Here is a 27,278-nt window from a genome sequence, read left to right as displayed (position 1 = left end):
GTCCTGGGCGTGGCCCGACCTGCCGTCCTGGGCGTGGCCCGACCTGCCGTCCTGGGCGTGGCCCGACCTGCCGTCCTGGGCGTGACCCAGACCGACGCTTGTCAGCTTGCGTCCTAACGCGCTCACTCTCTCCCTTTCCCCGGTGACTGCGGACCTGCCCCAGACTGTGGACGTGCATGTGGGTTTCGGGTTGTTGAGGTTTTAGGCGTCCTTTTAAAACAGGGAACTTGGGGGGCACCTGGGTGGCTCAGTCGGTGAAGCGTCTGTCTTCGGCTTAGGTCATGACACCGGGGTCCTGGGATCGAGTCCCACGTCGGGCTCCCTGCTCTGCGGGGAGCCTGTTTCCCCCTCTGCCTCCGCTGCTCCCGCTGCTTGTGCGTGCACTTTCTCTCTCTCTCAAAGAAGTAAATAAGATCTTTAAAAATAAGTAAATAAAATGGGGGATTGGATGGAGCATTTCCAAAAGCAGCGGAGCAGCCTCGGTGCCGACAGTGGGTGTGGGCACAGCCGTCGTGCGTGTCCAGCTGAGCGCTGTGCCGAGAGCATCCTTGCCGACGGTGACCCGCGGACCTACCACGGCCTCGAAATGCTGGCCGGTTGAGAGCGGGAACCACTTTGCACACAGACTTCCGTTTAAAACGAGGCGTGTGTTTCGTGGGGTGCACACGAAGGCACGGCGGGGCTGTGAGTTCGTCGGGTAGGTCAGCGGACACTCCGGGTGCTGTATGGTTCGCTCAGATTTAGGGAGCACGTGACATTAGTAGAAGCTCGCTCACCTATCTGCTCTACTGCTATTAGCACGTGAGTGTTCAGCTCTTTTGGGAATGATGGTTTGATCAGAATATTGGGGAAAAAACATTACAGAACACTCAAGGGCACAGCCAGGATCTGGTGTGTATTTGCACGCACAGTCAGAGAAGGCTGTCGCGTGTTCTGCGGACTGCTGTGTCCGGTCCCGAGCGCTGGGGAGGATGTCAGCGTGCTCTCTCCCTCTTCTGCGCGACAACCTCTGGCTTCCACCTTTCAGTTTCTGCTGGGAGGATAAGCACTTCCTCACTTACCGTGGGTTTCCGTAGGTCCCACGTTCTCTGCCTCGTTGTGTTTCCCATTGCATGTGGTCTAAGTCACTTACTTTCATGCACCCCAAGCAGTTTGGTGTCCTGGGGCCTGACCAGCTGGGTTGGTCAGTGGGGGAAGACGCTGACCCGCAGAGGTCTGGGTGACTCTCCCCAGCGTCGATGCCTGTGGTGTCCCTTGTTGGCTGAGCTAGCGGGAGCCACGCAGACCGGAACGCTTCCTGCTCGGCTGGTGTGAGTGAGGTCGCAGTCTCGAATTCTGGGTCCTCTGAGAGCGGAGACCTCGCAGGGAGGGCCTGGGACAAGCAGAAGCCTACCAACGGTTTTGATGTAACTTAAATGACTATTTGAGGGCCGGGGAGGGCCAAGGGGAATGACAAGGTGCTTTCTTCTGTAAATTATAATTAAAAGGCAAATAGATGACCCAAAAGACTTAACTTGTGGCGTCTTAGAGTCCGGTGAGCGACCCACTCGTCACTGAGACCATTCTGAATGTCTCTTTCCGTCTCTTCCAGGTGACATCACCCAAAAAGGATATGAAAAGAAGAGGTCGAAACTCATTGGAGCCTACCTGCCCCAGCCTCCGAGTACGTACCCTCCATGAGTATATAAAGCATTTAATTTTAAGACTTAAGTGTAACGTGCAAGTGACACCCGAGTGCAAATCCTTTCTCACGCCCAGCCTGCACAAAGGTCACACTTCTGACATGGCGCTGGCCACGCCGGCCTCCCCTGTGAGTGCGTGTGTCTCGTGGACATGGGAGGCACGGAGGACTCTTCCGGAATTGTGCTAATAAATATAATGGGTCTTTCATCGATGCAAGGCAAGAATCCATGGATTAGTTTAAAATGCTGATTATGAACAAAAAACGTGGGAGCTATTTATAATGTAAACGTGACTTCTGGTTTAGTGAATTAAAAATCATTGCCATTGACTATAGTTTAAATTAACCCAAGGTTTTGGCTGCTGTCCTGAGGGGGCACATCTAGAAGGCAGAGCATCCCGCGTGGGCTGTGACTTGGGACAGGCGGGTCGTGTTCTGAAGTGCGGTTGTAAGACGCCGCGCGTTCTTCCCCGAAGTACAAAGTCCGTCTTGTTCGAGTGTTTCCTGGGTGCGGGTTTGTAGAGTGTCTGTGCACTTGACCTACGTTCTGCACATTTTGGGAAAAGGAAGACACTCCCAGGCTGGGGTTCTGGCCCTTCAATTCTGACTGAAGCGTAGTTCCGTTGGAGGTGACCTTGAGCACCTGCTAGGTTTTAGGAGTGACTTAAATCTGACTCAGGTCCTCAACGGGAAAGGGCAGCACCTGAATGACCTCTGTAGTTCCCACCACTGACACGACCTGTTGCAAGCGCGTCTGGTAGGCTTAGGTCTGCAGGTGCACACGGCGTACAGACGCACTCTGTCCCTCTCCCTCCCGGGATCCCCCGCTCCCCTGGCCCCTGCTTGTGTCCCATTAGCACAGGGAGGGGTGCTTCCCCCCAGCGCGCACTCTAGAGATCTGACTTGGCGGGTGGGCTCTCTGTTGTGCTTGTGGTTTTGTTTTGATTTTGTGTATTTTCCTTGCTTTGCCTGATGCTTGAGAAGGTGAAGGTGGAGGTGGACGTGCCGTGTTGGCCTGCTAGCCCGTGGCTGGCATTTCCTCTTGTCTTGCTTCTGGAAGGGGGAGCTCTGTGCCGTTCAGTGGATTGAGAGTGAGTCCGCTGCGTGGCTGGCTGACGGCTGCGTGTGGAAGGCTTTCAGAGCAGACGCGGGCAAAGACCTGGTGATCCGCCGACAGGACCGCCAGGCTCACGGCGTCTCCGAGGCCGGGCGGGGGACTCCTCCTGGCAGGGGTGCTGCCGCGTCTCTGACCGGGACTGCCGGGGCGCATGGGGACTCTCGACCTCGTGGGCTCTGAGTGTCTGTGACTCACCCACCCCGGGGAGACGGAAGTGGGTCGAGCCGCAGGCGGCGTGGAGGCCGAGGCTGACCGTGAGGTGGGGCGTGGAGGGTGGCCCGTGTCGCGTGGTCCGTTGTGCTGTTCTGCATGGGGCGGCAGCTCTGCTCAGTGCTGTAACAAATTTTTAAAAAACGCAAGTTTGCATTAATTAGTCTTTCTCAACTTGTTACAGCAGCGAACGGAGCTGCCGTGGTCCGCTGTAGGCTGCAGCATGGTGAAGGCGCCCCGGGAAGAGCACCGCGCTCCGGCAACATCGGGGTGTGCGACGTCCGAGAAGCCGCGGGCCGAGAGCGGGTGGCCAGCACCGCGGGGAACCGGCCGCTGTTTTACTTTCGCTTCGGTGAGCGTCCTTCCCGGAGAGAGACCCCGCAGGATGGGGGCTGCCAACCCCGTGTGGGCAGGGGCTGGCACAGGAGGGGTTCGCGGTGAGCCCCGGCCTCCCACGGGCTCGTGCTGCTCCCCGAGGACATGCCGCCCTGGGTCTCTGGGCGGGTTCCAGCCCCCGCACCCCAGTTGTCGCACGTCCTCGGGCCCCGTTCTGAGTCTCCACTCTGAGGGCGTAATGCCGTGTCTTACCACCGTGTTTTCCCTGCTGGAACACCGCTTAGAAACACCGAGAAGGTGGCAGATCCTATCATCCTGTGGCCCTGCTGGCTCTTCTGCTACCCTGGGCATCCGGGTCGGCGAGGGAATCTCGGGCTAGGGTCCCGTTTCCAAAGGGAAAGAGGGAAATTGAGCCAGAGGTCGGAGAGTGTGTTCTCAGAGGCCACGAGCCTGCTCAGAGGCCACAGGGACTACTGTGGTCGTGTTTTGAATATAAGAAGCTCAAAAAATGAGTTTAGCGCCTCTTTTAGTAGAACAAGAGAATGAGCATTGGTTCACTTTAGGTTTATCTGTAGGGTTTTATCCCACATGAAGGCCATTATTTGAAAACCCTGAAGAAATAAAGAGCTAAGTGGACCGTTGTGTTGGCCTCGGTCTCGAAGGCGCCGTGCTGGGGCTCCCACTCGTCTTCTCGGCCCAGCTAGCTGACCGGGGGCAGGTGGCTGAGAGCTGCCGACTCAGGCGCTCGCTGTGGGGTTTGCTTCGTGGTTCACGGGAGCCCTCCACTCCTGACTGAGACGCGAGGAGGAGACGGTCTGCGTGGGGACGCTGCTCTGCGGTCCTTGGTCCCGGCCCCCCCAAGACCCCAGGAAGGGAAGACAAGGTTCCCCGCGGTTCAAGGCTCAGGACAGCAGATTCCCAGCCCGTTTGGTGGTGTTCACGGCGAGTTGTTATTTCTGAGAACGTGTGTGAACCGTCGTTCACTCTGTAGAGCTCGGGGAAGCAGCCTGAGAGCCAGGGGCGCGGAGGCCGAGCTTGCTTTCCCGACGTGCTCAGTCGGAGACGTGACGCTCTGGGGACAGGATCTCAGGAGAAGCGTCTGTGCGGCCGGTCTCCTTACCCTGATGAGTGCGTTCCCGTAAGGCCGTTGTGTTTTGGGAACCTTTTTTTAACATTATTTTTATTTGTCAGAGAAAAGGTTAATCCTTCTAGGAGGTATTCTAAAACCATTTCTAAGATGTCGTTTGGGACGCACAGTTCTGAATTGGAGTGGCTTGTATGGGCATCTGTGAGCACTCGGGTTGGAGTCCCGCGTGTTAGCCCGTCCCCGGGCACGTGCTCTGGAAGCGTCTGTCTCCTGGTTTCCCTCTCTGGACGCCCGGAGGTACCAGGTGGAGCGTGATGTTGAGCGCATCCCTGAATCTAGAGGAAAAACTGTTCTGGGAGAAAGAGAAGACGTCAGGAAGACACACTAACAATCATTTTCAAGGAGGAGATATTACTTAAGACCGACTCATTGTCCTGGTGCCTGTCTGCGGTGTCTCTGTCATTAATCTCCAGCCTGATGCGACTTTAAGAATAGAACGCAGACCCACCGCCACCAGTCTCTGCGGGCACATCTGCGCCCGCGCTGGCTTCCACGACCCGGTGTCCGTGGCTCCCGGGACGAGGCCGTGTTGTCACGTTCCGCCATTACCTAGATGGCGAGACTTCCCTGCGCCAGAGTCCCTGTCCCACAGCGCGTATGTCAGAAGAGTCTGTCCCCACGACCCCATGGCGGTTCTCCGTGGACGGTGGTCCCCCGGGGCCCACCCGCACCGTGCGTCTTGCTTTCCCGACAACGTTACGGGAATCGTGGATTGCAGTCACAAGACTGGAGGGCAAGTCTGTGCTTCCCTCCTTCTCCCTGGGGACCGGCCTCCTTGGCAGAGAGGCCTCTCCTGGTGAGGGTGAAGTGGCCATGTTTGCTTCTGCTCAGGGAGGCGGCTGGCCCCCCCAGAGCACAGCCCAGCCGTGTCAGAAGGACTGCACACGGCACGCCCGGCCCCTCCTCCGCTCCGCGGACCTGTCTGCTGCTGCGGGACGGTCCCACGCCCGTGGAGGGGCGGCCTTCTGCACCCGCCTGTGCCCTCTGCCTGCCCCTGTGCGTCGTTCAGAGCCCGGTTCCCGGGTCCCTTCTGTAGGGACGCCTGGGGTCAGGACAGGCCCTCTGGTCCTGCTCCACACGACCCCCTACTCCTGCCACGGTCACGCAGCGGCAGCCGGATGGTGGGTGAGTTCTGATGGCTCCGCACCCAGCTCGCCCCCGAGGAGGTCAGCGCTTTCAGAGATTTGCGGAAGGATGGACCAGTCACTGTCTGCGGCCCCGTCACAGCCCTGCTGGTGGCAGGTAGGGCTCTGCCCGTGTCCTCCCGACCAGCGTGTCCAGCAGGTGCTGGAGCTCGGGCTCTGGGGGCAGGAAGCACCTGGAGTCAGCTCTGCTGAGGCCCGAGGCAGCGTGTCCGCATGCTGCTCCGCTCTGGTCCCACGGAAGATGAGACCCTTCCTCATCTGGCCCGAAGGATGCAGACTGTGGGCAGGTGTGGCTGGGCCTCCGAGAAGAGAGCGTGTGGGTGCCTGGGTCTGCCGAGCTGCCGCGGGCCAGGCCTCTACCCCTCCAGTGCCCGCTGCAGGCCGGGTCCACGTCTTCACTCCGCAGCGGGAGTTAGGGTCCCCTAGAGTGCAGCCCTGGGCCCGGAAGCCCCATGAGCCCGTCCCCACTAGGGCAGCAGCCTACCTGGGGACCGCCTCCACTGGGGGTCACGTCGTGCCGTCTGTTCACGACAGACAGGGTGTCAGGCGCATAAACCCCAGAAGAGAAAATGGGTCTTTGAATCAGGTTGCCGGTATGTGACTCGGCATGAATCCTTTCCAGGTGGACTTGCTGTAGGAACTGAGCCGTCCTCGGCTGGAGGGGACGACCCGGGTCCTGGGTGAGCCCCCACGGTCATGATCTCGGTACACAGTCCGCTGCTGTTGCTGCCGGACTCCTGTTTCAGCACACGCTGCTGTCGTCTCGGTCACATGGATTTCCTGTTATTCCCAGGGGTGTCCTGCCGGCCGGGCTCCCACTCCCCGAGACTGGTGGCGACGGGGAGAGCGAGGACGCGAAGCCATGTCCCGTGTAAGCTTCTGCCGCGTGAGCAGAGCTGGGAGCCGAGTGTCCGCCTGGACAGCGAGGAAGTCGTCTGCTTTGGAACAGGCGTGTGTGGGTATCTGAAACTCGCAGGCGTCCGCGACCCTGCTCCTGACCTCGTGCGTGCTTTCCCTCTGAGCCTCTGTTCCTTGGGGACCAAAGAGTGAGTGCTGGGTGCACGTCGAGCTCCCTAAAGTTCCGGATCTTCTGCATTTTTCTAGAAAATGAGTCCCTAATAAACTAAAATTTGTGGACAGGAATATGGTTAGCAGTTTTGTACAGACTTTGGCGAGGCCTTCGGTCATGAGAGGCAGAGGCAGGAGTCGGGCTGACGGTTGGGGCCGCTGTGGAGGGGAGAGGATTTCTCTCTGTGCGTGTTCTGACCTGAGTCCGTACAGCAAACGCGCAGGTTCCCCGTCTGTACACACACGTTGTGCTGCGTGTCTTCTGTGGAGGCTTGATGGCGCTGATTGTGGAAGGAAGTGCTGCCATGAGAGTCCGTCCAGTACCAGAAGAGCGGGGGACGGTTCAGGCATGGTTTCTATGCAGACCGGAATTATGGAAAAGCCCTCCGCGGTTTCCCCAGGCTCCTGAGGCAGGACCACGTGTGTGGGGGCCCAGAGATGCTGTGAGCCCCGCTGGCCCCCCGGCTCCGCGGGCGCTGAACGTGAGGACGCAGGACCGAGAGATTCCAGCCAGGGCCCGGGGATGCCACTCGCACGTGACCGTGTCCGCGTCTGCTCCCCAGCATATGCGGAAGCTGGGGGATTTGCTCTGTTCCACGCGGGCTAAGAGTAAGACCAGAATTTGGATCAAGGTCTCTGGTTTTGAATTCCAGATGCATTTTTGTGGAAGTCATCTTCCAAAATCCTTCGCGATTTCCTTTGAAAATACGTGGAAAACTACCGCTTTCTATTCATTTCCCTTGCCATCTGAATTTGGAAGTCTCGATGTTTCCTAGAACATTTGACTTCCTGAATGAGCGAGGGTGGTCTACGCGGCAGGTCTCCTGGCCTGAGGCACGTGGCATGTCCAGGCCGCAGAGCCCCGGGGCCACGTTCCTGGTGAGCGTGAGATTCGCCGTGGTTTCCGCGTCTGGTCCTGGAGTCGGCAGGTTGGGCAGGGGACAGCTCTGCGTTGTGCGGGATTTCCTTTGGGGAGTCCTTTCTTCGTCGTGTGTTGGAAGAAATTGGGATGGACCCGTGTGTGGCTGTCTGAGGTCGTTGCTGGCAGAGAGCCGGGGTCCCGGGATGGGTTACCATCCCCCTGCCTGGCCTCCTTCCTCTTTCCTCTTGGGCTCCTGGGTTCCTTCTTCCCAGCCCCTTTGGGGTTCTCGAGGGAAACAGAAGCCTCCCGGAAGGTCATGTTTGTACGGATGCCTGGTGGGAGACTCACAGGGCCCTGCTCATGCCAGGAAGACCCCAGTGTTTGTTCAGGAGCCCCCCGAGACCCCCTGTGGCCAGAGGCAGCACTGCTGTGGGGGAGCCAAGCACACAGACGTCCCTGCTCCTGACTGGCTGCCTCTTGAGTAAGAATCCAAGGGGCGTGTCACTGTCCGCCGACCTCAGCCGTCCGCTGCCCTGATCTCATTCCTGGGCAGCATCTGTCCTGAGAAGGTCTCCGGGGCACGTGTTGTTTGGCGGTGAGATCACAAGGCCGCTTCTCTTCAAGGGACCAGTCAGGTTTGCCCGTGTGACAGTGGTCATTGCGCCAGCACACGGAGCCCAGCAGCCCGCGACCTCTCCACCCTGAGGACGGGGCTCCCAGTGCGCCAGAGAGCACCGGCGGGGCGGGGGGGGTGCTGTCTCGAGGGAAGGGGCTGCCACGTGTGAGCATTCCGGGGCTACTTAGCGCAGCAGAACTGCGTACGATGGGAAACCGAGGCTCAGGGTGACGGACGGGTGCCCGGCTCCGGAGCACACGTCCCTGGTGCTCTGTCCCTCGATTCACATGGGACCCGAGGCTGCTTCGTAAGCGAGGGACACAGCCACTCTCCGTCCCTGCCAGGTTGTTGCCTAAGAAGGATTAATCTTGGCCCGCTGGCTTCGTGTGTTTTTGGAGGTTTCCCCACCTCCCTCGAGACCCTCACCTTCCAGTGTCCTTGCTCAGAGCCAGTTCCCACGTGCTGCTGCCACTCTCCGGTGGCCCCAAGATGGGCTCTCGGTTGTGGCAGGAGCGTCCGGAGCTCGGTGTGTTCCCGTACTGATTGGCGTTCTCGCGCTGCCTCACACGCAACAGGAGAGACCCCTCTGCGCGCGGCCTCGGGCCCCGGTGTGCGCAGGCAGGAAATGCCTATCTGCGCATCGGACGGATGGCTTTTCCTTGTCAGAACATGCTTGAAGCCGCTGCAGGTTTCGTTCACCGTGAGGGCGGATGAGAATTAATGATGGACGTGTGCACACCCGTGTTTTAGTTCTTTAGAATGCCCTGTTGCCGGGGAGCTGGTGAAGCTATTCTCCTTTTGCTAGTTAACTCATTTCTCTTCACCTTGTGCTGTGAGCCGCGCGCTTCAGCCTGTGGCCGTGGACGTCCGTGTTTGCATGCGGAATCGGCTGAGGACCGGTGTGGGAGGCCCTGGCCTGGGCACGGGGCCTGCGGGCGCAGGAAGTGTGTGGCCAGCTGGGGCCCCGGCGGCGAGAAGGTTAAGGGAATTCCGGGGGCTGTGTTTGACTCTCTGGTCCGTGAGAGGCCCGCAGACTTGGCTGTGGGGAAGAATCAGGCGCTGTTTATCCGTGGCAGCTTGAACATGCACGTGGAGCAGAGCCGCACTGAGATATCCCCACACGGACGGAGGGTAAATCTGCAGGATGGATGAGGGGGAAAAACAGGGACAGGTTTTAGTGCTATGTGGGGTCGAGCATGGGGGTGCCCAGGGTAGCAGACGGTGCTGGTCTCATGGGCACCGTCAGGGAGAGGACGAGGCTTGGCATCCAGGAAACAGGTGACCCCCCCCCCCCCGAGAAATGTTTGTTCTCTGGAGAAACGGACCTGAGAACCTCGCAGGTTGGGGTACAAGGCACCGAGTCTGAACATGTGCCCCGGAGAGGGAGAGCGGCTGTAGCCGCTAATGACGGATGCCCCCGTGTTGACCCACAAGCCAGGAGACAGGTCTCCTCTCCGGAAACGGACGGCCCGGGTAAAAGATCGGCTGCTGGAGGTGGGTCTGTGACAACCCCCACAGGAGGGGGACACCGGCTCACAGCTCCTTGCTGGGAGTAAGAAAATGCTGTGAACTTCGACGGAGGAGAAAACAGATTGTTCACGCACCATCGGAACGACACCTCACTTCTCACCAGTAGTTGACATGAGAAGCAATGAATGCACAAAACCTTCAAATAAATTGACTTTTACAAATTTTTAAAATTACAAATTTCCATGTAATTCTGCTTAGACGTCTGGGCAAATGCCAGTTCCAGGAGGAAGGGGTGCCGTGGGGGGGGCGGCATGCAGCAGATCTGGGCCTGCCGGCCCCGATGAGAGCAGGAGGGGTCCACGGGGAGGGTCTTCAGCGAAACAGAATACTGAACTACAGATTGTCCCCAGGTTGTCGGGGTGGCCCACAGGGAGAGAGTGTTGGGAGGGGTTTTCACTTCTGTTGGGAAGTGAAGGAAATAGCGAGAGGTCCTTTGAACACCAGGATGTTGGAAGCCAAAAATGCAAACACTCCCCCAGGAGTGGAGGAAAAGTCAGATAGGAGGGGGTTCGCAGCGCCGTGCTGACTCGTGATCCTGCCAACGGCTGGGCACGGCTGCGCTCTTGTGAGAGGTCGTGTGTTGTCTAACACGGGCCGTTTAGAGGGATCCTAAGCTCTTGTTTGTAAACAAGTACCGAATGACACTTTTCTTGGTGACTTAACAGTACTCCTCGGTTTCATGAATTCTGTGCGTCTGAGGAAAGGGTGGTTTTTAAAGGTCACCTGCAGACTCTAACTGGACGAGGTCTGGTAGCTGTGAGCTGCTGTGTCATCAAAACGTTCAGGGACTCATGTCGGTGAGCACCGTCCTAGTGCGGGAAACTGGGTAACAGCCCGGAAACGTACCCCGTCATGGGCCGCAAACGTGCCAGCAGGAGCGGGGTTTCTGCAGGGCGCCTGCCTGGGTCCGTCGGTGGATCGTGAGACTGTTGGTCTCGGGGTCGTGAGTTCGGGCCTCACGCTGAGCGTGGAGCCTGCTTCAAGGAAGGAGTGCGTGCAGCGGGCAGCAGCACGAGCAACCGTCACACCGCTCCTAGAAGCAACCCTCCTGGGGCCCTCGCGGAAATAGGGACGAAACGGTTTCGGTAAAAATGCGACCATGGGTGACCTCTGCCAGGTGTGGCCATCCTTTCTGAAGACGCAGCAGCTACTTTTGGAGGCGCAGTGCTCTGAGTCTCCTCACTCCTGAGCCGGCACCAGGAGGCCGTTCCTGCCACACCTACTCAGTCTCGTGGCGATGCTGCCCCTCGCTGCTCGTGGTCCCACACGCCACCGTATCGTCATCGCCAGACCTAGGTCCGCTCTTGACAAACACCCGTCAGAGCAGTTTTAATTGACCATTTATCCTGTCAGGTAATTCATCACAACTGTATGGAAATAGAGATTTTCCAGTCCCTTTGCATCAGAGGGAGTGGATTTCAGAGTTAGAAACTGTGAGTGAGCAGGTGACTCTGCACAGTCCTGGTTCCCCGAATTGGACCGTTAGCTGTCCTGTGGGATGTGTTATAAAGGCAACCTTCATGATGAGTGTCATTAAATCTCCTCAAGAATGAGCATTACCCTTTCTGCACGTTTGTCGTGTGGAGAGGACCATAGCTCCGTTCCGTGGGCTCCCCTTTCCCATCCGTGCACAGGCGCGTGCGGGCAGGGGAGCGGTGCGGGGGTCTGTATGGGCTGCCATGTCAGGGCGCAAGCCTTCCCCTGACCGGACCCTTCTCCCTTTCCTGCTCCATGTCCATGACGTGCCTGACCTGCTGCTTCATTCTACCAAGTGACTTTACCAGACAGATGGACCCAGGCCGCCGGGTAAAGCCTTACCTCACTCTGCTGTTTCCCTTAACCCAGGGGTGGATCAGGCGTTGCCTCCCGAGCGCCGGGCTCCCGTCACTCCTGCTCCTTCCACCCGCTACCACCGCCGGAGGTCCTCAGGGTCACGAGATGAGCGCTACCGGTCAGGTAAGGCACCCGTGGGCATGAGGTCACTGCTCTCCCAGTCTGAGATGGCGACGGGGATGGTGAAGGGGACGGGCAGGTGCCTGTCCTGCGTGGGGTGAGGCGGCGGTGGGGTACGTTTCGGTGGCCTCGGGCTGGCTGTGTGATCACAGGTGATGACATCCTGCTTCCTAGACAAACACCCGCTCCGGGGTACACGTTAGAACGCAATAAACAATAGCTCTTTTCACATTTTTAAAGATAACGTCTGCTATTTAGAATTTCATAACAACTGAACAGTAATCTCTCATGAGCCAAATTTTGTTTTTTTTTAGGTGTTAGTACTCAGCAGGTGGTTTTACTTTGTATTTTCTTGGCTGTGAGTATATTTTTTCCTTTTCTTTTATCTCCAGGATTTCTGTTTTCCAAGTAGTTTTCAAAAAAGGAAATCCGTACTTTCCTGTGTTCTCTGTTTCCTTTGTGTCTTATGGTGCCATATGTGGGAACGCGGTCTTGGTAACTGTTCGCTGCAGCTGTCACCGGGTTTGGCTGGTTTAGATTTTGGTCATTAATTGTGTCCCATTCATTTCTCTCGTCAGAACACTTGTGTGACGATTAATATTTTAATGACATTTTGAGAGATTTTTTTCCTAGCATCTGCATTAAAGTTGCTTTTTCCTGCTTCCCTGACTAGAGTACGGCTTTTAAGGAAAATGCTGCTGCTGGGACCTCAGTTCGGGGTGGAGGGGGGTGCTACCGACGACAGAAGATGACGCTCATACTCTGAGTTTTGCAAGCGCTCTCACAAGTCCTGTCCCGCTTGGCTTTTACAGCAAACGGGGTGCATACTGCTCCTTGATGCCGCGGAACAGGAAGCGGGGGCTGTGGGATGCGGCAGCTCGGGCAGTGCACACCGGGGCTGGGGGGGGATCGACCGTGCTCTTGGTTCTGTATCAGGGCTCCTTCCATTAGCGGGGTGACAAGGCAACCCCCGTTCCAGTAAAGAGCCTCTGCCTGACTTCCTGGCTGGGCTCCTTCCTGGGAGGGAGGAAGGGGTAGGGCAGACCTTACAGCACCAGGGTCGTCATCGGGGGAGTGAAAGTGGCTGGAAAGGCAGTGGAGGCTGAGGGCTGCCCCTTGGCCCTCCCACCCCCATGCCCAGGTGCCTCAGTGTGGGGACACTGTGGGGATGGAATGAAGCAGGAGCTTGCCCTCAACTCCACCTTCTGTTTCCAGAGACATCTGAACGCCCAGCGTGGGTCAGGAGCCTGTCCTCATTCAGGGGTCTCAGAGGCCTCTTTCAAACAGGCGGGGGGAGGCGCGCACACAGGTGCTGTTGACTCACCGTGAGATGCTCGTTACCACGCTCGTCCGGATACGACCGTGTTAGTGTTTGCGTGTGCTCGTGCAGCAGATGCAAGTGCAGACACGTGGGGATGGGCAGAGTCGCACACACAGGAGACACACAGGTACGACCACATGCTGATGGCACAGAGTCGCACATGTGGGAGACTCACGTGTAGCCACATGTCCATGCACTCACAGGCCTGTGTGGCGGAGGGACACACGGACACACAGTAGACACGGGTGCACAGATGCATGGGTATACACAAGCCAGTGTGCACACCACCCCGCAGAGCACACGCGTGTGGGTACACAGACTCATGTACACAGGCACACATCGACCCAGACATGTCAGTACACGGAAACACACATTTAGACACAAACACGTAGACACAGGTGTGACCTAGATATGCAGACGTGCGGACACGTGCAGACACACACAGGTAGACGTGCACACGTGGGGACACACACAGCTGTGTGCAGATGTGCAGGTACGTGCAGCACGTGAGACACCGCGGCACACACGGAGGCACTTGGCTGCCGTCGTCAGTATCTCCTGATCTCGCGGAAACCAGTCAGGTGTCCTGTCTTCCATTTTACAGGTGAGAAGCTGGTTCAGGGCGGTATGTGATTGCTGGTGAGACGGTGGGGCCTCATCTAGACCGCAGGGCTCTGTCCGGCTCTGTTACTTCTTACCACGTACAAGGGTGTAACTTGTGTCTTGTTCTAAGCTCCAGCTTTCCGTGTTAAGTTTTTTACAAATTTAGATGGAACTTAAGAGCACGCACGGTCTGCTTCCTCCATTACCTCTTTCCTAACGATGAGGGGCGGGGCTGGTAAACCCTGATGTTTTCCCGGCCGTGGCTAAGGTATGTTCTCCAAACCCTCTCAGCTGTTTTAGGAGACATGCCAGGTGCTGGCTGCCTCACCGTCGGTGTTTCTGAGCGAACGTCTCGGAGGGTTAGCAGAGTAGGAAACGGGGCTGTCTCGGCCTCAGGAGCGCCTCCATCTGCCCCTACAGGCTGCCGCCCATTGTGGGGAGTGGAGTAGACGTGCAAAGGAAGTGTGGGGGGAGGGTGGTGGTGAAGGAGGGGACCAGAACCTTCAGCACGACCCTCTGGAAGGAAACCACACCTGTCTCGGTCCAGCCCACCTGAGGCCCTACTTCGGAATCTCTGTTCGCTCAGGTAGCATCCCCGTGGGGACCTGCGGCACTTGGGGTCTGACTTTCCACTAAGAAGCCCCAGCCTGGGGATGAGCTCGGTGCTCTGCCTGCTCTGGGTGAAGGAGCTCACAGCCCAGAGGGAGAGCCAGATGCGTGACCCAGCGCAGTGTGTGGGCGACGCTCCTCTGCTCGTCTTCCAGAGTGTCTGCTGCTCTTGGAGTAAGGTTCGCACCTCCCGTGCCCGTAGTCTGGCTTCCCACCACTCCACAGTCCTGTCCTTCCTGTCGTCCCCTTTCTGCAGCTGCGCCGGTTTCCTGGGTATTTCTCAAGCCCCTGATTACTATGGAGCCTTTACGCTCTGATCCCGCTGCCCAGAACTTTCTTCCCTCGGACGGACACATCGCTGGTGTCTGGTCTCTGCTCAAGGTCACTTTTTGCACGAGCCTCCCCGACCACCCAGTTAAACGACATGACACCATGTCGCCTCGCGCAGTCCCTGCTCCTCCCCTCGGGTTCCTGGACGTCCGTTGTGGCTGCCACCCCCCGACACTGCCAGTCGCCCACTGTCCTCCCTGCCTATCATCTGTCTGTCCATCCTCCCGTCATTTCTCCACCTGCATCGTGTGTATGCCTCTCTGTCCGCCTGTCTGTCCACCGTGAGAACGCGAGCCCGCAAACACAGGACCTTTTTCTGTTCGTCTGTGTATGCCAAGCATCTAAAGTCGGGCCTCGTGAGTATTTTTGGAAGGAAGGAAGGTGAAGAAACGTAGTACATTTGGGGAAAAGCAAGAAATTAGGGAGGATGAGCTAGATTTTAAGGTCTGTGCTGTACCGTGCCCAGGAGCTTAGACTTTGTCCTGAAGGCGATAGGGGCCACCTGAAGACTTGAGGCAAAGGTGCGAGACGAGCACAGCGGGGGTTCAGGGAGGACCCTGGTGGCCATGGATCACGTGCAGGGGAGTCGGAAGGACCCCGAGGCCGAGGCACAGTGAGAAGGTGAGTCAGGGTCACTCAGATCTGACCTCCGCTCTCCGGACAGCAGCAGGACGGAGGCCCAGTGGGTGCGTGTCTGTGAGGGCAGGAGTGCGTGGTGCCACCTGTGTGTGCGGGCCCTGCGGCTGCCTGGGTGACGGAAGCCAGCTCGGCTGTAGGATTCAGGGTCCTGTCGTAGGTCCTGCTGGCCAGGCCTGTGTAGGGAATGCTACGAGGTGCTACTCCATACAGACTGTTGTGCTTTCTAAGACGTCGTCCTGCTCTCAACCTGGAGTAGGAAGCGACTGCTTCCTTCACAGCTGGGAGGAGCCTGTGCAGACGCCCGCGGCCTGTGCTCGCGAACCTTGCTGGGGTTCTCAGGTTCTGCATTGAGCACGGGTGCCCCCCCGTGTTGTGGTGCCCCCCCCTACAGGAGAGCTGGTGAGGACCTGGGGTCGTTATCAGCCTCGTTGGATGGTCTCCCCACCCGATCCTCTGCTATTTCCTGCTGTGAAAACAGGCGAGCCCCGAGTTCCTTGATGTGGACGTTCCTCTGATGCGCGGTGAGTCACTTTCCCTTCCGGCGCACGGCCGCCGGTCCTGCTCTACAATGTCGTGTGGGCGCCGGAGGACCTTGTGTGGCCGCTGGCGCGCGCAGGCTCAAGATCTTCTGGGCCGTCTCCCTGGGCCGGCCTGGGGGATTTCAGACACTCAAAAGGGAAAGTGTCGTGGCCCTCGGGAGATTTTGGTTTCCACACTCCGCAGACCACTCAGCTTGCAGTAGAAAGTACCCTGGATGCTTCGTGACCAAATTATATCAACCGAGAAGTAATTATATTATCTCTCAGATAATTGCCCTAATTAGCAATCAATCCAGTCAACCATATAGCCTCAAATTTAATCTGTCTTGGCCATACTTTTCCATTTCATTTCCAAACCCGTGGCCTTGCATGGTAATGAACTCCTCCCGGAATTCTTTATAAAAGCGTGTACTTCTCCCCTTTTTAAATAACTTTATTTGGAAACTGACATTTGATTTGGAGAGTGAATTAATGAATAGGCATTTCCTGAGCACCTAGAAAACATAAAACTCTGTGTTAGGCACTTAATCACTTTTACTTGATAAGTCTAAATTACAAACTTGCAGGAATTCTAGCTGTTTCTCCAGGTCCTTTCTCCCCAGCCAGAAGCCCTAGAACACAACACTGAGACCTGTGTCGTTCCTGTTCCTACCAGGACCAACGATGTCAAGGAAGAATGTTGAAATAAATGTGCAGCATATGGGGTCGTGACATGTTTAAAAGGTTGTTTTGTCTCTTGGGAAGCTGACAGAGAGCTTCAGAAAGGACATCAGGTCCATATGTGTCCCGGGACCAAGTGGCGGCCTTTCCCGGGGCCTGCCCCCTCCCTCCAGGTAGAATGCTATGGGGCCCAGTCTCCCCCCTGGACAGCCAACTCAGACAGGCTCCAGGGACCCAGGGGGACCCCGAGACCCTCCAGGGATGTCTGTGAGGTCAGACTGTTTCTGGAATAACACACATGATTTGCTCTGTCCGCACTCATCCTCTCGTGAAGGTACGTGGATTTCTCCACGGCTGCCGGTCGTGGAGATACTGCGTTTAGAGGGTGGGTGCAGACAGGGATTGTGAAGTCTTGCATTTTTGAAAGTTTGTCAGTTTACTTGCTAATACAGTAAATATCAAAGCATTAGTCCTAGAAACAAAAGCTTTTTAACACTTTCACCCATTTTTTTAAATTTCTTTTCAGCGTAACAGTATTCATTGTTTTTGCACCACACCCAGTGCTCCATGCAACCCGTGCCCTCTCCAATACCCACCACCTGGTTCCCCCAACCTCCCACCCTCTGCCCCTTCAAACCCCTCAGATTGTTTTCAGAGTCCATAGTCTCTCCTGGTTCACCTCCCCAATTTCCCTCAGCTCCCTTCTCCTCTCCATCTCCCCTTGTCCTCCATGCTATTTGTTATGCTCCACAAATAAGTGAAACCATATGATAATTGACTCTCTCTGCTTGACTTATTTCACTCAGCATAATCTCTTCCAGTCCCGTCCATGTTGCTACAAAAGTTGGGGATTCATCCTTTCTGATGGAGGCATCATACTCCATAGTGTATATGGACCACATCTTCCTTATCCATTCGTCTGTTGAAGGGCATCTTGGTTCTTTCCACAGTTTGGCAACCATGGCCATTGCTGCTATAAACATTGGGGTACAGATGGCCCTTCTTTTCACTACATCTGTATCTTTGGGGTAAATACTCAGTAGTGCAATGGCAGGGTCATAGGGAAGCTCTATTTTTAATTTCTTGAGGAATCTCCACACTGTTCTCCAAAGTGGCTGCACCAACTTGCATTCCCACCAACAGTGTAAGAGGGTTCCCCTTTCTCTACATTCTCTCCCACACGTGTTGTTTCCTGTCTTGCTAATTTTGGCCATTCTAACTGGTGTAAGGTGGTATCTCAATGTGGTTTTAATTTGAATCTCTCTGATGGCTAGTGATGATGAACATTTTTCATGTGTCTGATAGCCATTTGTATGTCTTCATTGGAGAAGTGTCTGTTCATATCTTCTGCCCATTTTTTGATATGATTATCTGTGACATGATTCTTCATATAGAAAACCCAAAAGACTTCACCCCCAAACTCCTAGAACTCGTACAGCAATTCAGTAACATGGCAGGATACAAAGTCAATGTACAGAAATCACTGGCTTTCTTATACACTAACAATGAAAATACAGAAAGGGAAATTAGAGAATCGATTCCATTTACTATAGCACCAAGAACCATAAGATACCTGGGAAGAAACCCAACCAAAGGGGTAAAGGATCTGTACTCGAGGAACTACAGAACACTCATGAAAGAGATTGAAGAAGACACAAAAAGATGGAAGACCATTCCATGCTCTTGGATCAGAAGAATAAACATTGTTAAAAATGTCTATACTGCCTAGAGCAATCTATACTTTTAATGCCATTCCAATCAAAATTCCACTGGTATTTTTCAAAGAGCTGGAGCAAATAATCCTAAAATTTGTATGGAATCAGAAGAGACCCTGAATTGCTAAGGAAATGTTGAAAAACAAAAATAAAACTGGGGCATCACGTTACCTGATTTCAAGCTTTACTACAAAGCTGTGATTACTGAGACAGCATGGTACTGGCATAAAAACAGACACATAGACCAGTGGAACAGAGTAGAGAGCCCAGATATGGACCCTCAACTCTATGGTCAGTTAATCTTCGACAAAACAGAAAAAATATACAGTGGAAAAAAGACGGTCTCTTCAATAAATGGTGCTGGGAAAACTGGACAGCTATATGTAGAAGAATGAAACTCAACAATTCTCTTACACAGTACACAAAAAGATAAACTCAAAATGGATAAAAGACCTCAACGTGAGACAGGAACCCATCAGAATCCTAGAGGAGAACATAGGCAGTAATCTCTTCAATATCAGACACAGCAACTTCTTTCAAGGTGTGTCTCCAAAGGCAAAGGAAATAAAAGCGAAAATGAACTTTTGGGACTTCACCAAGATCAAAAGCTTCTGCACAGCAAAGGAATCAGTCAACAAAACAAAGAGGCAACCCACGGAATGGGAGAAGATATTTGCAAATGACAGTACAGACAAAAGGTTGATACCAGGATCTATAAAGAACTTTCACCCATTTTTAACAGTCTAGAATATTCTTTGGGTCCAGGGGTTTGAGAACCACTGCTTGTAACCTGTAAAACTGAAATTTTTCTTGAAACCTGGAGATGCACTGTGCGAACTTGTACATGCGAACCCCTCCCCGAGGCTGGTTTTGTGCTGATGACGGTTTAGGATCTGAGGTATGGTGGGGCTCAGCTGCTGGCCACGGGGCCTCGGGCCTGCTCGGCATTCTGCACATGTGTGGTTCTATGTTCCGAGCCTTTGCTGAGCACTGTCGATGAGACTGGAAAACGGAGGACACTGTGTTTGCTTCCAGAGAGTGCGCGTACCCACCAGCCGCTCTTCCTCGACATTAAAGTTTAACCTCCTACATGGACAGGGTTCTCTTTCTCCGGTCCACTTGAGTTCACTGATTTCAGTTGCTCTGCAAGTCTGATTCTCTTTGAACTAAATGTTTTCACGATTTAGTAAAAATCCGAAATGACATATTCCATGATACTGGAGGAAGAGAAGAATGCAGTAAATCGGACTGCTTGGTCAGCTTCCCTCCCAGTGACGGGCAGGCTTGTCCATGTCGAGCTGCACTGCCCAGTGCGGCGGACCTTCTCCATTTAAATGAAAATTCTGTTCTTTTGCTTCACTAGCCACATTTAAGACAAGTGGCGACCACACTGGGCAGTGCAGGTGTGGAAAGTTGCCACAGCAAAGACTTTTATCCCCCAGAGCCGCTCTAAAACCAAGGCTGTGGGAGACTTGGAAGAAGATGGAAGATGCATTTGAAGACAGACTGTAAAGACCTGTTTGTTCAAAACTAATGAAAACGAACTCAATCTTAATACCAGCCTGGTCCTTTAAACAGAAAGTGGCCTGGTTAGATTCGCATGTTGACAATGTCCCTGTGCAGCGGTCGTGTGGGAGAGGCTGGTTGGACTGGGTGGGTTCCTAGCTGGAAGCAGGGACGCATTAAGAGGCTACAGTATTGCAGGTGAAAAAACAGAGTCTGTGGGGTGCACCGAAGTAGTACTTAGAAATTGACTGCCTTGAAGTATTTACATGAAGTAATCAGAGATCCTGGAAACTGAAGAAACAAGGATTTAGTTTAAAAAGTCAGGAAGGGAAAATGGAGTTGAGTCCCCAGGAGGGAGAAATGAGAAATAACAGAAAAAGATGATGTAGAGGAGACAGTCTTGGCTCCACACCAGCTTGCCACAGAGTGTGGACTTTGTCACATGGATCCTTATGATGAAAAAGAAGTTTAGAAATGAGACCAACCAGCTAAGGGAGTTCAGCTGGATCCCAGCCTTGATCTGTCAGTAAACTGAAGTCCCCGGGAAGACCGCTGCTCCCAAACGGGCGGTGGGGGTGGGGGTGGGTGATGTCAGTGGAGACGGGGACGCCCCGCTGCAGGTGTGAGGGCAGCGCTGGAAACCAGAGCCGCTGTAAGAGACGTGATGGATGGGCCGGTCAGTAGATGAGGTGGGGAGGTCAGAAATGGACATCTACCTAAAGAGGGGGTGTTAGAGAAGGGTTCCACGAAGACGAAAGAGAATCTGCTGTTTTTATAATTCCTAATTGTGCTTACAGATTAACAGTTGTTCAGAGTAATGAGAGGAACTACGTATCCGGTGATTAGAGCGTGAGCATTAGAGACATGAATGGCAGTGATGTTATGGGGGCAGGAGGGAGGAGCCGAGAATATTCTTTTACGAGGCATCAACTTAAGGACCAGCACTTGAAAAAGTAAAAGATGAAGTGTAATTGATTTGCCCAGAAAGGAGCAAAAGTAAGATCATACACAATACTGAGTTAAAACTAGAAAATACAGAGAAAGAGTGGAAGATGAAGAATGAGCGTAATTAATCAGTAATAGTAACAAACATATTAAGTACTAGTCCAGAAATATGAACCACGTTAAATGTCACTGACCTAAGTGCGCCAGTTACACCAACAGAGTAGACTAAGAACACAGTCCACGTTACGTGGACGACAAGACATGCACCGCAGCCGTGGGTTACAGTAGAGATGGAGTAGAGACACTAACACCTACTTCAAAAGCTGGCGTGGTACATTACTTTCTTATGGAGCAGACTTGAGACAAGAAAGGTTACCAGATTTACGCATGATAAAGGACTTGGTTGTCTAAGAAGACGGCATTCTTACTGTGTACATGCTCAACAAAATGTCACAGCCCAGGAGGCAGGAGCATAAGTCTGCAGCCGGAACTAGATGCATCCACAGTCAGAGGGGAGCTTCGGCAGCTCTGTGTCCCTGACGGATAGATCAGGGAGGTAGCGGATCAGGTGAGGACGTGGTTGACCTGAATAGTTCATCCGGGTCACCTACATTTAACTGACCTTTGTAGGGTTCCATGCAGCAAGAGCTAAGCGCACATCCCCAAGCTCACACAGAGCAGTCCCCAGAACAGACCACATCCTGGGCCGTAAAACACATCCAAATCGAAAGGAATAGCATAAAAATATGCTTCTCAGGGCACAGTGGAATTAACCTAAAAATGCGTGACCGATGACTGGAGAATCCCACACACTTGGAGAACAGACAGCATGCTTCTGACTAACACATGGATAAAAGAAGCCTAAAAAATTTGTAAAATGTTTTGAACTAAAAAGAGAAAATACAAGTGATCAAAATTTGTGGGATGCAGCAAAGATAGTGCTCACGTGCTGCGTCCAATGCTTATGTTGGAAAAGATCTAAAATCTGTAAGCTTCAACCTTAGGAAAAAAGCAAAGTAAATCTGAAGAAGAAAAATAAGAAGACTTAAAGGAGAAATAATGAAATTGAAAAGAAGACATCAGAAAATCAAAGAAGCCAAAAACTGGTTCTTTGAAAAGATCAGTAAATGATAAACTTCTGACCAGGTTAACTAAAAGAAAGATAAAAACCACTAATACCAGACATGAAAAACTGACCATCACTACTTATAGACCACAAAGGACAATAAAGGAATATTAAAAACAACACTGTGTCCACATATTTGATTATGGAGATGAAGTGGACCCATTCCTTGAAACACACAATCTGTCGAGAGTCACACAAGAAGAAATAGACGATCCGAGTAAGGCTATGTCCATTTTAAAAATGAACCGATAGTTAATAACTTTCCAAAACAAAGCACCAGGCCCAGATGGGTTATTTCTGAATTCCACCAAACATTTAAGGAAGAGGTTATATTTCTCTCTGTATTCTATTCCTGCAGGCAAAAGGAGAGCGAGTGCTTCCTAAGCATTCTATGAGACCAGCATTAACCTGGTACCAAAACTAGACAAAAGCATTACAAGAAAGAAAAGCGTTAGGCTACTATTTCTCATGAACCTAGGCTTAAAAAATTTCTCAACAAAATAGCAAATCAAATGCAATAGTGTATAAAAATTACACACCATGGCCACGTGAAATTTATTCCAGGTATACAGGGATGGTCTAACATTCAAAAATCAGTGAATGCAATTCATCATGTCAGCAAACCAAAGAACACAACTCGTATGACCTACCATACATACAGAAGCAGCATTTGACAAAATCTAACACCCATTCATCGTTAAAAACTCTCCACAAACTAAGAATAAAGGGGAACTTCCTTGATTTGGTAAAGAACATCTTTAAAAACTTCTACTTAACATCACACTTAGTGGTAAGAAACTAAATGATTTACCACCAAGATCAGGAGCAAGGCAAGGATGTCCCCTCTTGCCACTCCTTTTCAACATTGTACTGGAAGTCCTAGCTAATACAGTAGGACAGTAAAAGGACATCAAAAGTATACAGATTTGGAAGGAAGAATTAAAAGTATTCACAAATGATGTGATTATCTATGTTGGAAATCCCAAGATTCAAAAAATCAAAGTATTATGTGATTATAACAAGGGCTAACATACGAAAACCAGTCACTTTCTTATATGCCAGCAACAAACAGTTGGAATTTGAAATTGTCATTTACAATGTCGTTTACAATCCACACCCCTGAAATGATATACTTAGAACTCTAAAAAAACAATATATAAGGTTTATATGAGGAAAATGATTAAGGTGACAAGTCACATGAAGTAAAGAAACAGAGAGTCCACCTACCTGGATAGGAAGACTCAGTACTGTTGAGGTGTTGGTTCTTCCCAGTTTGATCTATAGGTTAAACAATCCCAGCAAGTTGTTTTGTGAATATCAACAAGTCAGTTCTGAAGTTTATATGGAAAGGTAGAAGATCACAGATAGCCACCACAGTCGAGAGCAAAGTTGAGTACTGGTGATGTTCAACCACAAGACAAGACTTAATATAAAATTCAGGATAGTACAGACAGATATGGGTGAGACAATAGTCCTATAGATCAGTGTATCACAGTAGATGGCTCAGAAACAGACCCACAAATGTAGTCAGCATTACAGGCGAGGACAACCCAGTAGAGAAATGTTGTCTTCTCAACACATGGCACCGGAATAACTGGATGCAGACACAGATCTTAAACATCTTAAACCTTTCACAAAAACTAACCCAGAATGCATCATAGATCCAGGGCCCCTGGGTGGCTCAGTCAGTTAAGCATCTGACTCTTGATTTTGGCTCAGGTCATGATCTCAGGGTTATGGGATCGAGCCCCCCAGTTGGGAGTCTTCCTGTCCCTCTCTCTTGCTCTAGCAAATAAATAAAATCTTTTAAAAAATGCATCATAGACCCAAAAGCAAACAAAAACTATAAAATTTCCAGAAGATGACATAGGAGAAATACAGGTGACCTTGCATTTGATGATGACTTTTTAGGTACAATACCAAACGCATAATGCATGAAGGAAGAAGGTTTTGGTAAGTTTGTCTTCATTAAAATGAGAAATGTGTGCTCTGCAAAAGACAGAATAAAAAAGGCAAGCCACAGACTAGAAGAAGAACCTTTGCAAAACACATTTCTGATTAAAAGTAAAAAAAAGAAACTACTATCCGGGATATACAAAAAACCCGTCACACCACAAGTAAGAAAACCCATTAAGAAGTGTTCAGAAGATCTGAACTGACACCTTCCCAAAGAAGGTACACAGACAACAAATGCACGGAGGAAAAGATGCGGAACACTGTATGTCACTAGAGAAGTGCAGGTTAAAATAACAGTGAGGTGCACTATTAGCATGGCAAAAAGTCAGGACTCTGACCTCAGATGCCAGCAGTGAGGTGGAGCCAGCGGAGCTCTCCCTCACTGGCGGGAGCGCGGAGTGGTGCAGCCACCCAGGAGGACAGCTGGTGGTTTCTTACCAAACGTACTGGAACCATACCTCCGGCAGTTGTGTCCCTCAGTGTCTACCCACCTGAGCTGGAAGAGGATCTGTACAAGAATCTGCACGTGCGTGTTCGTAGCAGCTCAGTCATTCCCGCCGAAACTCAGAAGCACCGAGACGCCTGTTAGCGACTGAGTGCATGAACATATTGTGCGGATATTATTTAATTCATTATTTAGTGCTAAAAAGAACTCTCAAGCCTTCAAAAGTCATGAAGGAACTTTAAATCCATATTACAAAGTGTAAGAAGCCAATTTGAGAAGGCGCCATACTGTATGACCCCAAATACAGGACATTCTGGAAAAGACAGAAATAGTGAGTCAGTAACCATCAGCAGCTACCAAGTGCTCAGCGGGAGGGACGGAGGGGTAGGTGGGTCCAGAGCACTTTTAGGACAGTGAATCTGTTTAATATGACACAGTGGTCACATAGACCTGTCGTTCCGCATTTGTTAAAGCCATAAAATGTACACACCAAGACTGAACCTTAATGGTAACTGTGCATGTTAGTTAATAACGTGCCAGCGTTTTCTCATCAGCTGTACCACACTGACATAGTACGTCTCTAGAGGGCAAAAGCGTGTGTGTGTGCATGCGTGTATGTGGGTGTGTGTGTGTAGGTAAGGGGTCACGGGAAACATGATGCACTTCCCCCTCAATTTTGCCATAAACCTAAAATTGCCCTAAAAATAAAAATCCATTAATTAAAAAATGAAATAAAGGATGATGATAAAGGTTAGAGGATCAAGAAAGACAAAAATTATCCTTGGAAACTATTACTACTGGAAACCGTGCAGTCAGAATGATGGAGACAGGAGTAAGTGATACGAGGGGTTAAAAATGGGACGTGTTTCTGCACGTATGTCAGAGGGAAGAAGGATAGGGTAGTGTGAATAACAACATGACAGCAAATTCGACAACTTAATTAAATGGACAAATACCCAATATAAAAGCTTAAAAAGAAATGGAAACCTTGAGTAGTCCTATGGCCACTAACTGAAAGGAAGCAGTTGCTAGAAACCTCTCCACATACACAGCAGTCTCAGAGCGCTTGGCATTTAAGTTATTCCCAGCTCCCAAGCAATTAATGTTGGGGTCTATACACACAGTTTTAGAGAGCAGAAAGAGAAGAGAAGGGACCCTTTCCAGTTGGTTCTAGGACAGACACCTGCGTCGTGACGGACGCAGTGATAGGAAGGGAAAAGTCTCAGGGTGTCGTCTACATAGAAGCTTCAGGGTAATCTCTGGATTTAAAAAAATTTTTTTAAAGCTTTTATTTATTTATTTGACAGACAGAGATCACAAGTCGGCAGAGGGGCAGGCGGAGAGAGAGGGGGAAGCTGGCTCCCCACCTCGCAGAGAGCCCAATGCGGGGCTCGATCCCAGGACCCTGAGATCATGACCTGAGCTGAAGGCAGAGGCCCAACCCACTGAGCCACCCAGGCGCCCTAATCTTTAGCTTTTTAGAAATGATGAGGGTTTAGTATAATGGCTGAATATAACCTAAACAAAATCCTATATCTACACATTAACAAACATGAAGATGTGACTTAAGTTGTGTATAGGGTAGATTTTAACATGTTACAAATTAAATGACCTTTTTTAGTCACACTGAATATTTCTCTTGTTTTGTGGGGATCGTACTACTTTTCTTAACAAATTTTCCCAGTAAGTAATGTGAAAAGATTCTATAAATGAAAACAAAACAGAAAAACCCCAGCAGCTTATAAAGAACCGAATGAAAATTGAAAGCAAAGATGTGCGAGACTTCTGTGGTGACAATGACCAAGACGGAGGTGGTTGAAGAGAGCTGTAGGAGCAGGTGCGCTGTGTGACGGAGGGAGTCGTGATCCGCAGAGATGTCAGGGCTGCCGTATTCAGTTCCAGTAAAAACCCCCATGGGGTCCTCCGGAGTCTGAACAGACTGGGATTTGGGTGGAAAAGCAGGGCCAGGGACAGGCACGAGGTAAGAGGACAGTGGAGCCACCGTGGACGTGCCCGGGCAGATGTCAGCATTTTCTCCTTGTAGGAAGCCGGCCAGACAGATGATTGCACACACTTGCATTTAGTGACGTTCTAGCGAGTGGGGACCTGGTGTTTGCTGTAAGCAGTCCTCACCCTAACGCGGCCGACCTTCATCCCCGCGCTAGCTTCGTACCGGGCACCATCTGACGGGCGCTAGCTTCGTACCGGGCACCGTCTGACGGGCGCTAGCTTCGTACCGGGCACCGTCTGACGGGCTTCTGTGTGGCTTGTGTCACCTCCGGCACCACGCCAGAGCGTCACGGCTTCGGTTCACATCAACAAGGTCATCGGCCTTTGTGTTTCTGATTAACTTTGGGTGTTTTTCCTGGACCCATTATAGCTGTTACGAAGTTTTACCTCCCGTGTCATTCACTAAGGACAAAAGTGTTAGTTGAAAGTGTTAAACGCGGGTGACTTTATGATGGAAAGAAACAGTTTATGCTGGAGCAGAGCCTGGCACAGTGAAGTTGTTTGGGACGCGTTCGGTTAGTGTCTGGATAGTGACATTGTTCATTCCTCGATGGAAATGACTCGGCAGAGGACAGAGCACCTAGTACCCCTGAGAGGCTCAGTGCACACTGGTGAGCAGCGCGCCGTGGGCTGGAGCCCCCTTCTGTGAACGGTCCCCCCACCCCCCCCTCCACGGGCTCCTTGACTCAGCGTCCGCTAAGGTTGTGGCAGGGAGCTGCGGCCCCCGGGCCTGCGAGGAGCCAGTGCGCCCGGGGATGGCCTGGCCCTTCGAGCTGCGGCGGTGGGCACGCTTGCTGGAGACGCGCTTTGCCCACCATCCCTGCATTCTTGCTTTTTTTACCCAGCGCCCCACTCCTCTGCCTCCAGGTGCCTGTTCCATCCAGTGAACGGACCGCTCGACCCTGGAGGAGATGTGTGTGGCCGGCTGCAGGGTGGGAGGACAGGGCAGCGGCAGCAGTGGTCAGAACGAAGCTTGCCCCCCTTGGCTTGGTGGTGTGGGTTTGGGGTCTCCCGCCCCAGACGTTCATCTGGAGCAGTAGCCAATGGAGATGTGGGTGCGGGGATGGAGATGCGGGTGTGGGGACGGGGATGCGGGTGCGGGGACGGGGATGCGGGTGTGGGGACGGGGATGCGGGTGCGGGGATGCTGATGGGGATGCGGGTGCGGGGATGGGGATGCAGGTGCGGGGACGGGGATGCAGGTGCGGGG

At 52.5% G+C, this 27,278-nt stretch overlaps 1 protein-coding gene across 1 annotated transcript in view; it reads left to right on the top strand.

Moving 5' to 3' along the window:
- The first annotated feature begins 1,595 nt into the window (after nt 1-1,595).
- The window catches only part of LOC111158609 (disco interacting protein 2 homolog C), a 189,282-nt gene continuing 163,599 nt past the window's right edge, over nt 1,596-27,278 (top strand). Inside the window, exons 1-2 of the mRNA XM_022520749.1 lie at nt 1,596-1,663; nt 11,558-11,668. The gene's annotated coding sequence lies outside the window, so the exon portion shown is untranslated. The remainder of the gene's footprint in view (nt 1,664-11,557; nt 11,669-27,278) is intronic.

This window comes from Enhydra lutris, unplaced genomic scaffold, assembly GCF_002288905.1.
Source record: "Enhydra lutris kenyoni isolate GAN:26980312 unplaced genomic scaffold, ASM228890v2 scaffoldscaffold61, whole genome shotgun sequence".
Lineage (NCBI taxonomy): Eukaryota > Metazoa > Chordata > Mammalia > Carnivora > Mustelidae > Enhydra > Enhydra lutris.
This window is presented reverse-complemented; position numbering and strand designations above follow the sequence as displayed.